Genomic DNA, 15331 nt, shown 5'->3' on the forward strand with positions numbered 1-15331 from the left:
CTCACTGTAACACCCTGATATACCCCACACCCCTCACTGTAACACACTGATATACCCCACACCCCTCACTGTAACACACTGATATACCCCACACCCCTCACTGCATCACACTGATATACCCCACACCCCTCACTGTAACACCCTGATATACCCTACACCCCTCACTGTAACACACTGATATATCCCACACCCCTCACTGTAACACACTGATATATCCCCACACCACTCACTGTAACACACTGATATACCCCACACCCCTCACTGCATCACACTGATATACCCCACACCCCGCACTGTAACACTCTGATATACCCCACACCCCTCACTGTAACACACTGATATATCCCACACCCCTCACTGTAACACCCTGATATACCCCACACCCCTCACTGTAACACACTGATATACCCCACACCACTCACTGTAACACACTGATATACCCCACACCCCTCACTGCATCACACTGATATACCCCACACCCCGCACTGTAACACACTGATATACCCCACACCACTCACTGTAACACACTGATATACCCCACACCCCTCACTGCATCACACTGATATACCCCACACCCCGCACTGTAACACTCTGATATACCCCACACCACTCACTGTAACACACTGATATACCCCACACCCCTCACTGTAACACACTGATATACCCCACACCCCTCACTGCATCACACTGATATACCCCACACCCCTCACTGCATCACACTGATATACCCCACACCCCTCACTGTAACACCCTGATATATCCCACACCTCTCACTGTAACACCCTGATATACCCCACACCCCTCACTGTAACACACTAATATACCCCACACCCCTCACTGTAACACACTGATATACCCCACACCCCTCACTGTAACACACTGATATACCCCACACCCCTCACTGTAACACCCTGATATACCCCACACCCCTCACTGTAACACCCTGATATACCCCACACCCCTCACTGTAACACACTGATATACCCCACACCCCTCACTGCATCACACTGATATATCCCACACCCCTCACTGTGACACACTGATATACCCCACACCCCTCACTGCATCACACTGAAATACCCCACACCCCTCACTGTAACACACTGATATACCCCACACCCCTCACTGTAACACCCTGAAATACCCCACACCCCTCACTGTAACACACTGATATACCCCTCACCCCTCACTGTAACACACTGATATACCCCACACCCCTCACTGTAACACACTGATATACCCCACACCCCTCACTGTAACACACTGATATACCCCACACCCCTCACTGTAACACTCTGAAATACCCCACACCCCTCACTGTAACACCCTGATATACCCCACACCCCTCACTGTAACACTCTGATATACCCCACACCCCTCACTGTAACGCACTGATATATCCCCACACCCCTCACTGTAACACACTGATATACCCCACACCCCTCACTGTAACACCCTGATATACCCCACACCCCTCACTGTGACACACTGATATACCCCACACCCCTCACTGTAACGCACTGATATATCCCCACACCCCTCACTGTAACACCCTGAAATACCCCACACCCCTCACTGTAACACACTGATATACCCCACACCCCTCACTGTAACACCCTGATATACCCCACACCCCTCACTGTAACACACTGATATACCCCATACCCCTCACTGTAACACACTGATATACCCCACACCCCTCACTGTAACACACTGATATACCCCATACCCCTCACTGTAACACACTGATATACCCCACACCCCTCACTGTAACACACTGATATATCCCTCACCCCTCACTGTAACACACTGATATACCCCACACCCCTCACTGTAACACCCTGAAATACCCCACACCCCCCACTGTAACACACTGGGACACCCCACACCCCTCACTGTAACTCCCTGATATACCCCACACCCCTCACTGTAACACACTGATATACCCCACACCCCTCACTGTAACACACTGATACACCACACACCCCTCACTGTAACACACTGATATACCCCACACCCCTCACTGTAACACACTGATATACCCCACACCCCTCACTGTAACACACTGATATACCCCACACCCCTCACTGTAACACACTGATACACCACACACCCCTCACTGTAACACCCTGAAATACCCCACACTCCTCACAGTAACACACTGATATACCCCACACCCCTCACTGTAACACCCTGATATACCCCACACCCCACACTGATATACCCCACACCCCTCACTGTAACACACTGAAATACCCCACACCCCACACTGTAACACACTGATATACCCCACACTCCTCACTGTAACACACTGATATACCCCACACCCCTCACTGTAACACCCTGATATACCCCACACCCCTCACTGTAACACCCTGATATACCCCACACCCCTCAATTTAACACACTGATACACCCCACACACCTCACTGTAACACACTGATATATCCCACACCCCTCACTGTAACACACTGATATACCCCACACCCCTCACTGGAACACACTGATATACCCCACACCCCTCACTGTAACACACTGATCTATCCCTCAGCCCTCACTGTAACACACTAATATACCCCACACCCCTCACTGTAACACACTGATATATCCCACACCCCTCACTGTAACACACTGATATATCCCACACCCCTCACTGTAACACACTGATATACCCCACACCCCTCACTGTGACACACTGATACACCCCACACACCTCACTGTAACACACTGATATACCCCACACCCCTCACTGTAACACACTGATCTATCCCTCAGCCCTCACTGTAACACACTAATATACCCCACACCCCTCACTGTAACACACTGATATATACCACACCCCTCACTGTAACACACTGATATATCCCACACCCCTCACTGTAACACCCTGATATACCCCACACCCCTCACTGTAACACACTGATATATCCCACACCCCTCACTGTAACACACTGATATACCCCACACCCCTCACTTTAACACACTGATATACCCCACACTCCTCACTGTAACACACTGATATACCCCACACCCCTCACTGTAACACACTGATATACCCAACACCCCTTACTGTAACACCCTGATATATCCCACACCCCTCACTGTAACACACTGATATACCCCACACCCCTCACTGTAACACACTGATATATCCCACAACTCTCAGTGTAACACACTGATATACCCCACACCCCTCACTGTAACACACTGATATATCCCACACCCCTCACTGTAACAAACTGATATACCCCACACTCCTCACTGTAACACACTGATATACCCCACACCCCTCACTGTAACACACTGATATACCCCACACCCCACACTGTAACATACCGATATACCCCACACCCCACACTGTAACACTCCGATATACCCCACACCCCTCACTGTAACACACTGATATATCCCAAACCCCTCACTGTAACACACTGATATACCCCACACCCCTCACTGTGACACACTGATATACCCAACACCCCTCACTGTGACACACTGATATACCCCACACCCCTCACTGAAACACACTGATATATCCCACACCCCTCATTGTAACTCACTGATATACCCCACACCCCTCACTGTGACACACTGATACACCCCACACACCTCACTGTAACACACTGATATTCCCCACACCCCTCACTGTAACACACTGATATATCCCACACCCCTCACTGTAACACCCTGATATACCCCACACCCCTCACTGTAACACACTGATATATCCCACACCCCTCACTGTAACACACTGATATATCCCACACCCCTCACTGTAACACCCTGATATACCCCACACCCCTCACTGTAACACACTGATATATCCCACACCCCTCACTGTAACACACTGATATACCCCACACCCCTCACTGTAACACACTGATATACCCCACAATCCTCACTGTAAAACACTGATATACCCCACACCCCTCACTGTAACACACTGATATACCCCACACTCCTCACTGTAAAACACTGATATACCCCACACCCCTCACTGTAACACACTGATATACCCCACACCCCTCACTGTAACACACTGATACACCCCACACCCCTCATTGTAAAACACTGATATACCCCACACCCCTCACTGTAACACACTGATATACCCCACACCCCTCACTGTAACACACTGATATACCCCACACTCCTCACTGTAAAACACTGATATACCCCACACCCCTCACTGTAACAAACTGATATACCCCACACTCCTCACTGTAACACACCGATATACCCCACACCCCACACTGTAACATACCGATATACCCCACACCCCACACTGTAACACACCGATATACCCCACACCCCTCACTGTAACACACTGATATATCCCAAACCCCTCACTGTAACACACTGATATACACCACACCCCACACTGTAACACCCTGATATACCCCACACCCCTCACTGTAACACCCTGATATACCCCACACCCCTCACTATAACACACTGATATATCCCACACCCCTCACTGTAACACACTGATATACCCCACACCCCTCACTGTAACACACTGATATACCCCACACCCCTCACTGTAACACAATGATATATCCCACACCCCCTAATGTAACACACTGATATACCCCACACCCCTCACTGTAACACACTGATATACCCCACACCCCTCACTGTAACACACTGATATACCCCACACCCCTCACTGTAACACAATGATATATCCCACACCCCCTAATGTAACACACTGATATACCCCACACCCCTCACTGTAACACACTGATATATCCCACACCCCTCACTGGAACACACTGATATACCCCACACCCCTCACTGTAACACACTGATCTATCCCTCAGCCCTCACTGTAACACACTAATATACCCCACACCCCTCACTGTAACACACTGATATATCCCACACCCCTCACTGTAACACACTGATATATCCCACACCCCTCACTGTAACACACTGATATACCCCACACCCCTCACTGTGACACACTGATACACCCCACACACCTCACTGTAACACACTGATATACCCCACACCCCTCACTGTAACACACTGATCTATCCCTCAGCCCTCACTGTAACACACTGATCTATCCCTCAGCCCTCACTGTAACACACTAATATACCCCACACCCCTCACTGTAACACACTGATATATCCCACACCCCTCACTGTAACACACTGATATATCCCACACCCCTCACTGTAACACCCTGATATACCCCACACCCCTCACTGTAACACACTGATATATCCCACACCCCTCACTGTAACACACTGATATACCCCACACCCCTCACTTTAACACACTGATATACCCCACACTCCTCACTGTAACACACTGATATACCCCACACCCCTCACTGTAACACACTGATATACCCAACACCCCTTACTGTAACACCCTGATATATCCCACACCCCTCACTGTAACACACTGATATACCCCACACCCCTCACTGTAACACACTGATATATCCCACAACTCTCAGTGTAACACACTGATATACCCTACACCCCTCACTGTAACACACTGATATATCCCACACCCCTCACTGTAACAAACTGATATACCCCACACTCCTCACTGTAACACACTGATATACCCCACACCCGTCACTGTAACACACTGATATACCCCACACCCCTCACTGTAACACACTGATATACCCCACACCCCTCACTGTAACACAATGATATATCCCACACCCCCTAATGTAACACACTGATATACCCCACACCCCTCACTGTAACACACTGATATACCCCACACCCCTCACTGTAACACACTGATATACCCCACACCCCTCACTGTAACACAATGATATATCCCACACCCCCTAATGTAACACACTGATATACCCCACACCCCTCACTGTAACACACTGATCTATCCCTCAGCCCTCACTGTAACACACTAATATACCCCACACCCCACACTGTAACACACTGATATATCCCACACCCCTCACTGTAACACACTGATATATCCCACACCCCTCACTGTAACACACTGATATACCCCACACCCCTCACTGTGACACACTGATACACCCCACACACCTCACTGTAACACACTGATATACCCCACACCCCTCACTGTAACACACTGATCTATCCCTCAGCCCTCACTGTAACACACTGATCTATCCCTCAGCCCTCACTGTAACACACTAATATACCCCACACCCCTCACTGTAACACACTGATATATCCCACACCCCTCACTGTAACACACTGATATATCCCACACCCCTCACTGTAACACACTGATATACCCCACACCCCTCACTGTTACACACTGATACACCCCACACACCTCACTCTAACACACTGATATACCCCACACCCCTCACTGTGACACACTGATACACCCCACACCCCTCACTGTAACACACTAATATACCCCACACCACTCACTGTAACACACTGATATATCCCACACCCCTCACTGTAACACACTGATATATCCCACACCCCTCACTGTAACATCCTGATATACCCCACACCCCTCACTGTAACACACTGATATATCCCACACCCCTCACTGTAACACACTGATATACCCCACACCCCTCACTTTAACACACTGATATACCCCACACTCCTCACTGTAACACACTGATATACCCCACACCCCTCACTGTAACACACTGATATACCCAACACCCCTTACTGTAACACCCTGATATATCCCACACCCCTCACTGTAACACACTGATATACCCCACACCCCTCACTGTAACACACTGATATATCCCACAACTCTCAGTGTAACACACTGATATACCCCACACCCCTCACTGTAACACACTGATATATCCCACACCCCTCACTGTAACAAACTGATATACCCCACACTCCTCACTGTAACACACTGATATACCCCACACCCCTCACTGTAACACACTGATATACCCCACACCCCACACTGTAACATACCGATATACCCCACACCCCACACTGTAACACTCCGATATACCCCACACCCCTCACTGTAACACAGTGATATATCCCAAACCCCTCACTGTAACACACTAATATACCCCACACCCCTCACTGTGACACACTGATATACCCCACACCCCTCACTGTAACACACTGATCTATCCCTCAGCCCTCACTGTAACACACTGATATATCCCACACTCCTCACTGTAACACAGTAATATACCCCACACCCCTCACTGTAACACACTGATATACACCACACCCCTCACTGTGACACACTGATATACCCCACACCCCTCACTGTAACACACTAATATACCCCACACCCCTCACTGTAACACACTGATATACCCCACACTCCTCACTGTAACACACTGATATATCCCACACCACTCACTGTAACACACTGATATACCCCACACCCTTCACTGTAACACACTGATATACCCCGCACCCCTCACTGTAATACCCTGATATACCCCACACCCCTCACTGTAACACCCTGGGACACCACACACCCCTCACTGTAATACCCTGATATACCCCACCCCCCTCACTGTAACACACTGATATACCCCACACCCCTCACTGTAACACCCTGATATACCCCACACCCCTCACTGTAACACAGTGATATACCCCACACACCTCACTGTAACACCCTGATATACCCCACACCCCTCACTGTAACACAGTGATATACCCAACACCCCTCACAGAAACACACTGATATACCCCACACCCCTCACTGTAACACACTGATATATCCCACACCCTTCACTGTAACACACTGATATACCCCGCACCCCACACTGTAACACACTGATATACCCCGCACCCCACACTGTAACACACTGATATACCCCGCACCCCACACTGTAACACACTGATATACCCCGCACCCCTCACTGTAACACACTGATATACCCCACACCCCTCGCTGTGACACCCCACACCCCTCACTGTAACACACTGATATATCCCACACCCCTCACTGTAACACACTGATATACCCCACACCCCTCACTGTGACACACTGATACACCCCACACACCTCACTGTAACACACTGATATACCCCACACCCCTCACTGTAACACACTGATCTATCCCTCAGCCCTCACTGTAACACACTGATCTATCCCTCAGCCCTCACTGTAACACACTAATATACCCCACACCCCTCACTGTAACACACTGATATATCCCACACCCCTCACTGTAACACACTGATATATCCCACACCCCTCACTGTAACACACTGATATACCCCACACCCCTCACTGTGACACACTGATACACCCCACACACCTCACTCTAACACACTGATATACCCCACACCCCTCACTGTAACACACTAATATACCCCACACCACTCACTGTAACACACTGATATATCCCACACCCCTCACTGTAACACACTGATATATCCCACACCCCTCACTGTAACATCCTGATATACCCCACACCCCTCACTGTAACACACTGATATATCCCACACCCCTCACTGTAACACACTGATATACCCCACACCCCTCACTTTAACACACTGATATACCCCACACTCCTCACTGTAACACACTGATATACCCCACACCCCTCACTGTAACACACTGATATACCCAACACCCCTTACTGTAACACCCTGATATATCCCACACCCCTCACTGTAACACACTGATATACCCCACACCCCTCACTGTAACACACTGATATATCCCACAACTCTCAGTGTAACACACTGATATACCCCACACCCCTCACTGTAACACACTGATATATCCCACACCCCTCACTGTAACAAACTGATATACCCCACACTCCTCACTGTAACACACTGATATACCCCACACCCCTCACTGTAACACACTGATATACCCCACACCCCACACTGTAACATACCGATATACCCCACACCCCACACTGTAACACTCCGATATACCCCACACCCCTCACTGTAACACAGTGATATATCCCAAACCCCTCACTGTAACACACTAATATACCCCACACCCCTCACTGTGACACACTGATATACCCCACACCCCTCACTGTAACACACTGATCTATCCCTCAGCCCTCACTGTAACACACTGATATATCCCACACTCCTCACTGTAACACAGTAATATACCCCACACCCCTCACTGTAACACACTGATATACACCACACCCCTCACTGTGACACACTGATATACCCCACACCCCTCACTGTAACACACTGATCTATCTCTCAGCCCTCACTGTAACACACTAATATACCCCACACCCCTCACTGTAACACACTGATATACCCCACACTCCTCACTGTAACACACTGATATATCCCACACCACTCACTGTAACACACTGATATACCCCACACCCTTCACTGTAACACACTGATATACCCCGCACCCCTCACTGTAATACCCTGATATACCCCACACCCCTCACTGTAACACCCTGGGACACCACACACCCCTCACTGTAATACCCTGATATACCCCACCCCCCTCACTGTAACACACTGATATACCCCACACCCCTCACTGTAACACCCTGATATACCCCACACCCCTCACTGTAACACAGTGATATACCCCACACACCTCACTGTAACACCCTGATATACCCCACACCCCTCACTGTAACACAGTGATATACCCAACACCCCTCACAGAAACACACTGATATACCCCGCACCCCACACTGTAACACACTGATATACCCCACACCCCTCACTGTAACACACTGATATACCCCACACCCCTCACTGTAACACACTGATATATCCCACACCCTTCACTGTAACACACTGATATACCCCGCACCCCACACTGTAACACACTGATATACCCCGCACCCCACACTGTAACACACTGATATACCCCGCACCCCACACTGTAACACACTGATATACCCCGCACCCCTCACTGTAACACACTGATATACCCCACACCCCTCGCTGTGACACCCCACACCCCTCACTGTAACACACTGATATATCCCACACTCCTCACTGTAACACACTGATATACCCCACACCCCTCACTGTGACACACTGATATATCCCACACCCCTCACTGTGACACACTGATATACCCCACACCCCTCACTGAAACACACTGATATATCCCACACCCCTCATTGTAACTCACTGATATACCCCACACCCCTCACTGTGACACACTGATACACCCCACACACTTCACTGTAACACACTGATATACCCCACACCCCTCACTGTAACACACTGATATATCCCACACCCCTCACTGTAACACCCTGATATACCCCACACCCCTCACTGTAACACACTGATATATCCCACACCCCTCACTGTAACACACGGATATATCCCACACCCCTCACTGTAACACCCTGATATACCCCACACCCCTCACTGTAACACACTGATATATCCCACACCCCTCACTGTAACACTCTGATATACCCTACACCCCTCACTGTAACACCCTGATATACCCCACACCCCTCACTGTAACACACTGATATATCCCACACCCCTCACTGTAACACACTGATATACCCCACACCCCTCACTGTAACACACTGATATACCCCACAATCCTCACTGTAAAACACTGATATACCCCACACCCCTCACTGTAACACACTGATATACCCCACACTCCTCACTGTAAAACACTGATATACCCCACACCCCTCACTGTAACACACTGATATACCCCACACCCCTCACTGTAACACACTGATACACCCCACACCCCTCATTGTAAAACACTGATATACCCCACACCCCTCACTGTAACACACTGATATACCCCACACCCCTCACTGTAACACACTGATATACCCCACACTCCTCACTGTAAAACACTGATATACCCCACACCCCTCACTGTAACAAACTGATATACCCCACACTCCTCACTGTAACACACCGATATACCCCACACCCCTCACTGTAACACACCGATATACCCCACACCCCACACTGTAACATACCGATATACCCCACACCCCACACTGTAACACACCGATATACCCCACACCCCTCACTGTAACACACTGATATATCCCAAACCCCTCACTGTAACACACTGATATACCCCACACCCCTCACTGTAACACACTGATATACCCCACACCCCACACTGTAACACCCTGATATACCCCACACCCCTCACTGTAACACCCTGATATACCCCACACCCCTCACTATAACACACTGATATATCCCACACCCCTCACTGTAACACACTGATATACCCCACACCCCTCACTGTAACACACTGATATACCCCACACCCCTCACTGTAACACAATGATATATCCCACACCCCCTAATGTAACACACTGATATACCCCACACCCCTCACTGTAACACACTGATATACCCCACACCCCTCACTGTAACACACTGATATACCCCACACCCCTCACTGTAACACAATGATATATCCCACACCCCCTAATGTAACACACTGATATACCCCACACCCCTCACTGTAACACACTGATATATCCCACACCCCCACTGTAACACACTGATATATCCCACACCCCCACTGTAACACACTGATATATCCCACACCCCTCACTGTAACACACTGATACACCCCACACCCCTCACTGTAACACACTGATAAACCCCACACCCCTCACTGTAACACACTGATACACCCCACACCCCTCACTGTAACACCCTGATATACCCCACACCCCTCACTGTAACACACTGATATACCCCACACCCCTCACTGAAACACACTGATATACCCCACACCCCTCACTGTAACACACTGATATACCCCACACCCCTCACTGTAAAACACTGATATATCCCACAACCCCTCACTGTAACACACTGATATATCCCACACCCCCTAATGTAACACACTGATATACCCCACACCCCTCACTGAAACACCCTGATGTACCCCACACCCCTCACTGTAACACCCTGATATACCCCACACCCCTCACTGTAACACACTGATATATCCCACACCCCTCACTGTAACACACTGATATATCCGACATCCCTCACTGTTACACACTGATATATCCCACACCCCTCACTGTAACACACCGATTACCCCGCACCCCTCACTGTAACACACTGATATACCCCACACCCCTCACTGTAACACACTGATAAACCCCACACCTCTCACTGTAACACCCTGATGTACCCCACACCCCTCACTGTAACACACCGATATACCCCACACCCCTCACTGTAACACACTGATATATCCCACACTCCTCACTGTAACAAACTGATATACCCCACACCCCTCACTGTAACAAACTGATATACCCCACACCCCTCACTGTAACACACTGATATACCCCACACCCCTCACTGTAACACACTGATATACCCCACACCCCTCACTGTAACACACTGATATACCCCACACCCCACACTGTAACACACCGATATACCCCACACCCCTCACTGTAACACCCTGATATACCCCACACCCCTCACTGTAACATACTGATATATCGCACAGCCCTCACTGTAACACAATGATATATCCCACACCCCTCACTGGAACACACTGATGTATCCCACACCCCTCACTGTAACACACTGATATACCCCACACCCCTCACTGTAACACCCTGATATACCCCACACCCCTCACTGTAACACTCTGATATACCCTACACCCCTCACTGTAACACCCTGATATACCCCACACCCCTCACTGTAACACACTGATATATCCCACACCCCTCACTGTAACACACTGATATACCCCACACCCCTCACTGTAACACACTGATATATCCCACACCCCTCACTGTAACACACTGATATACCCCACACCCCTCACTGTAACACACTGATATATCCCACACCCCTCACTGTAACACATTGATATACCCTACACCCCTCACTTTAACAAACTGATATACCCCACACCCCTCACTGTAACACACTGATATCTCCCACACCCCTCACTGTAACTCACTGATATACCCCACACCCCTCACTGTAAAACACTGATATACCCCACACTCCTCACTGTAACACACTGATATTCCCCACACCCCCCACTGTAACACACTGATATACCCCACACTCCTCACTGTAACACACTGATATACCCCACACCCCTCACTGTAAGACACTGATATACCCCACACCCCTCACTGTAAGACACTGATACACCACACACCCCTCACTGTAACACACTGATATACCCCACACCCCTCACTGTAATACACTGATATACCCCACACCCCTCGCTGTAACACCCTGGGACACCCCACACCCATCACTGTAACACACTGATATATCCCACACCCCTCACTGTAACACACTGATATACCGCACACGCCTGACTGTAAAACACTGATATACCCCACACCCCTCATTGTAACACACTGATATACCCCACACCCCTCACTGTAACACACTGATATACCCCACACCCCTCACTGTAACACACTGATATATCCCACACCCCTCACTGTAACACACTGATGTATCCCACACCCCTCACTGTAACACACTGATATACCCCACACCCCTCACTGTTACACACTGATATATCCCCACACCCCTCACTGTAACACACTGATATATCCCACACCCCTAACTGTAACACACCGATATACCCCGCACCCCTCACTATAACACACTGATATACCCCACACCCCTCACTGTAACACACTGATATATCCCACACCCCTCACTGTAACACACTGATATATCCCACACCCCTCACTGTAACACACTGATATACCCCACACCCCTCACTGTAACACACTGATATACCCCACACCCCTCACTGTAACACACTGATATATCCCACACTCCTCACTGTAACACACTGATCTATCCCTCAGCCCTCACTGTAACACACTGATCTATCCCTCAGCCCTCACTGTAACACACTGATATATCCCACACTCCTCACTGTAACACACTAATATACCCCACACCCTCACTGTGACACAGTGATATACCCCACACCCCTCACTGTAACACACTGATATATCCCACACTCCTCACTGTAACACACTAATATACCCCACACCCCTCACCCCTCACTTTGACACACTGATATACCCCACACTCCTCACTGTAACACACTGATATATCCCACACCACTCACTGTAACACACTGATATACCCCACACCCTTCACTGTAACACAGTGATATACCCCACACCCTTCACTGTAACACAGTGATATACCCCGCACCCCTCACTATAACACACTGATATACCCCGCACCCCTCACTGTAATACCCTGATATACCCCGCACCCCTCACTGTAATACCCTGATATACCCCACACCCCTCACTGTAACACACTGATATACCCAACACCCCTCACAGAAACACACAGATATACCCCACACCCCTCACTGTAACACACTGATATATCCCACACCCTTCACTGTAACACACTGATATACCCCGCACCCCTCACTGGAACACACTGATATTCCCCGCACCCCTCACTGTAATACCCTGATATACCCCACACCCCTCGCTGTAACACCCTGGGACACCCCACACCCCTCACTGTTACACCCTGATATACCCCACACCCCTCAATTTAACACTCTGATACACCCCACACACCTCACTGTAACACACTGATATACCCCACACCCCTCACTGTAACACCCTGATATACCCCACACCCCTCACTGTAACACACTGATCTATCCCTCAGCCCTCACTGTAACACCCTGATATACCCCACACCCCTCACTTTAACAAACTGATATACCCCACACCCCTCAATTTAACACTCTGATACACCCCACACACCTCACTGTAACACACTGATATACCCCACATCCCTCACTGTAACACCCTGATATACCCCACCCCCCCTCACTGTAACACCCTGATATACCCCACACCCCTCACTGTAACACACTGATATACCCCACACCCCTCACTGTAACACACTGATATACCCCACACCCCTCACTGTAACACACTGATATACCCCACACCCCTCACTGTAACACACTGATATATCCCCACACCCCTCACTGTAACACACTGATATACCCCACACCCCTCACTGTAACACACTGATATATCCCACACCCCTCACTGTAACACACTGATATACCCCACACCCCTCACTGTAACACACTGATATATCACACACCCCTCACTGTAACACACTGATATATCCCACACCCCTCACTGTAACACACTGATATATCCCACACCACTCACTGTAAAACACTGATATACCCCACACCCCTCACTGTAACACACTGATCTATCCCTCAGCCCTCACTGTAACACACTAATATACCCCACACCCCTCACTGTAACACACTGATATATCCCACACCCCTCACTGTAACACACTGATATACCCCACACCCCTCACTGTGACACACTGATACACCCCACACACCTCACTGTAACAACCTGATATAC

The 15331-nt window shown here is 49.2% G+C and overlaps 1 protein-coding gene across 1 annotated transcript in view; it reads right to left on the reverse strand.

The window, feature by feature from the left end:
* LOC140473143 (uncharacterized) overlaps positions 1-15331 on the reverse strand; it is a 74873-nt gene that overhangs the window by 37458 nt on the left and 22084 nt on the right. The window lies entirely within an intron of this gene.

The sequence above is a fragment of the Chiloscyllium punctatum genome, unplaced genomic scaffold (genome assembly GCF_047496795.1).
Source record: "Chiloscyllium punctatum isolate Juve2018m unplaced genomic scaffold, sChiPun1.3 scaffold_532, whole genome shotgun sequence".
NCBI classification, from domain to species: Eukaryota; Metazoa; Chordata; class Chondrichthyes; order Orectolobiformes; family Hemiscylliidae; genus Chiloscyllium; species Chiloscyllium punctatum.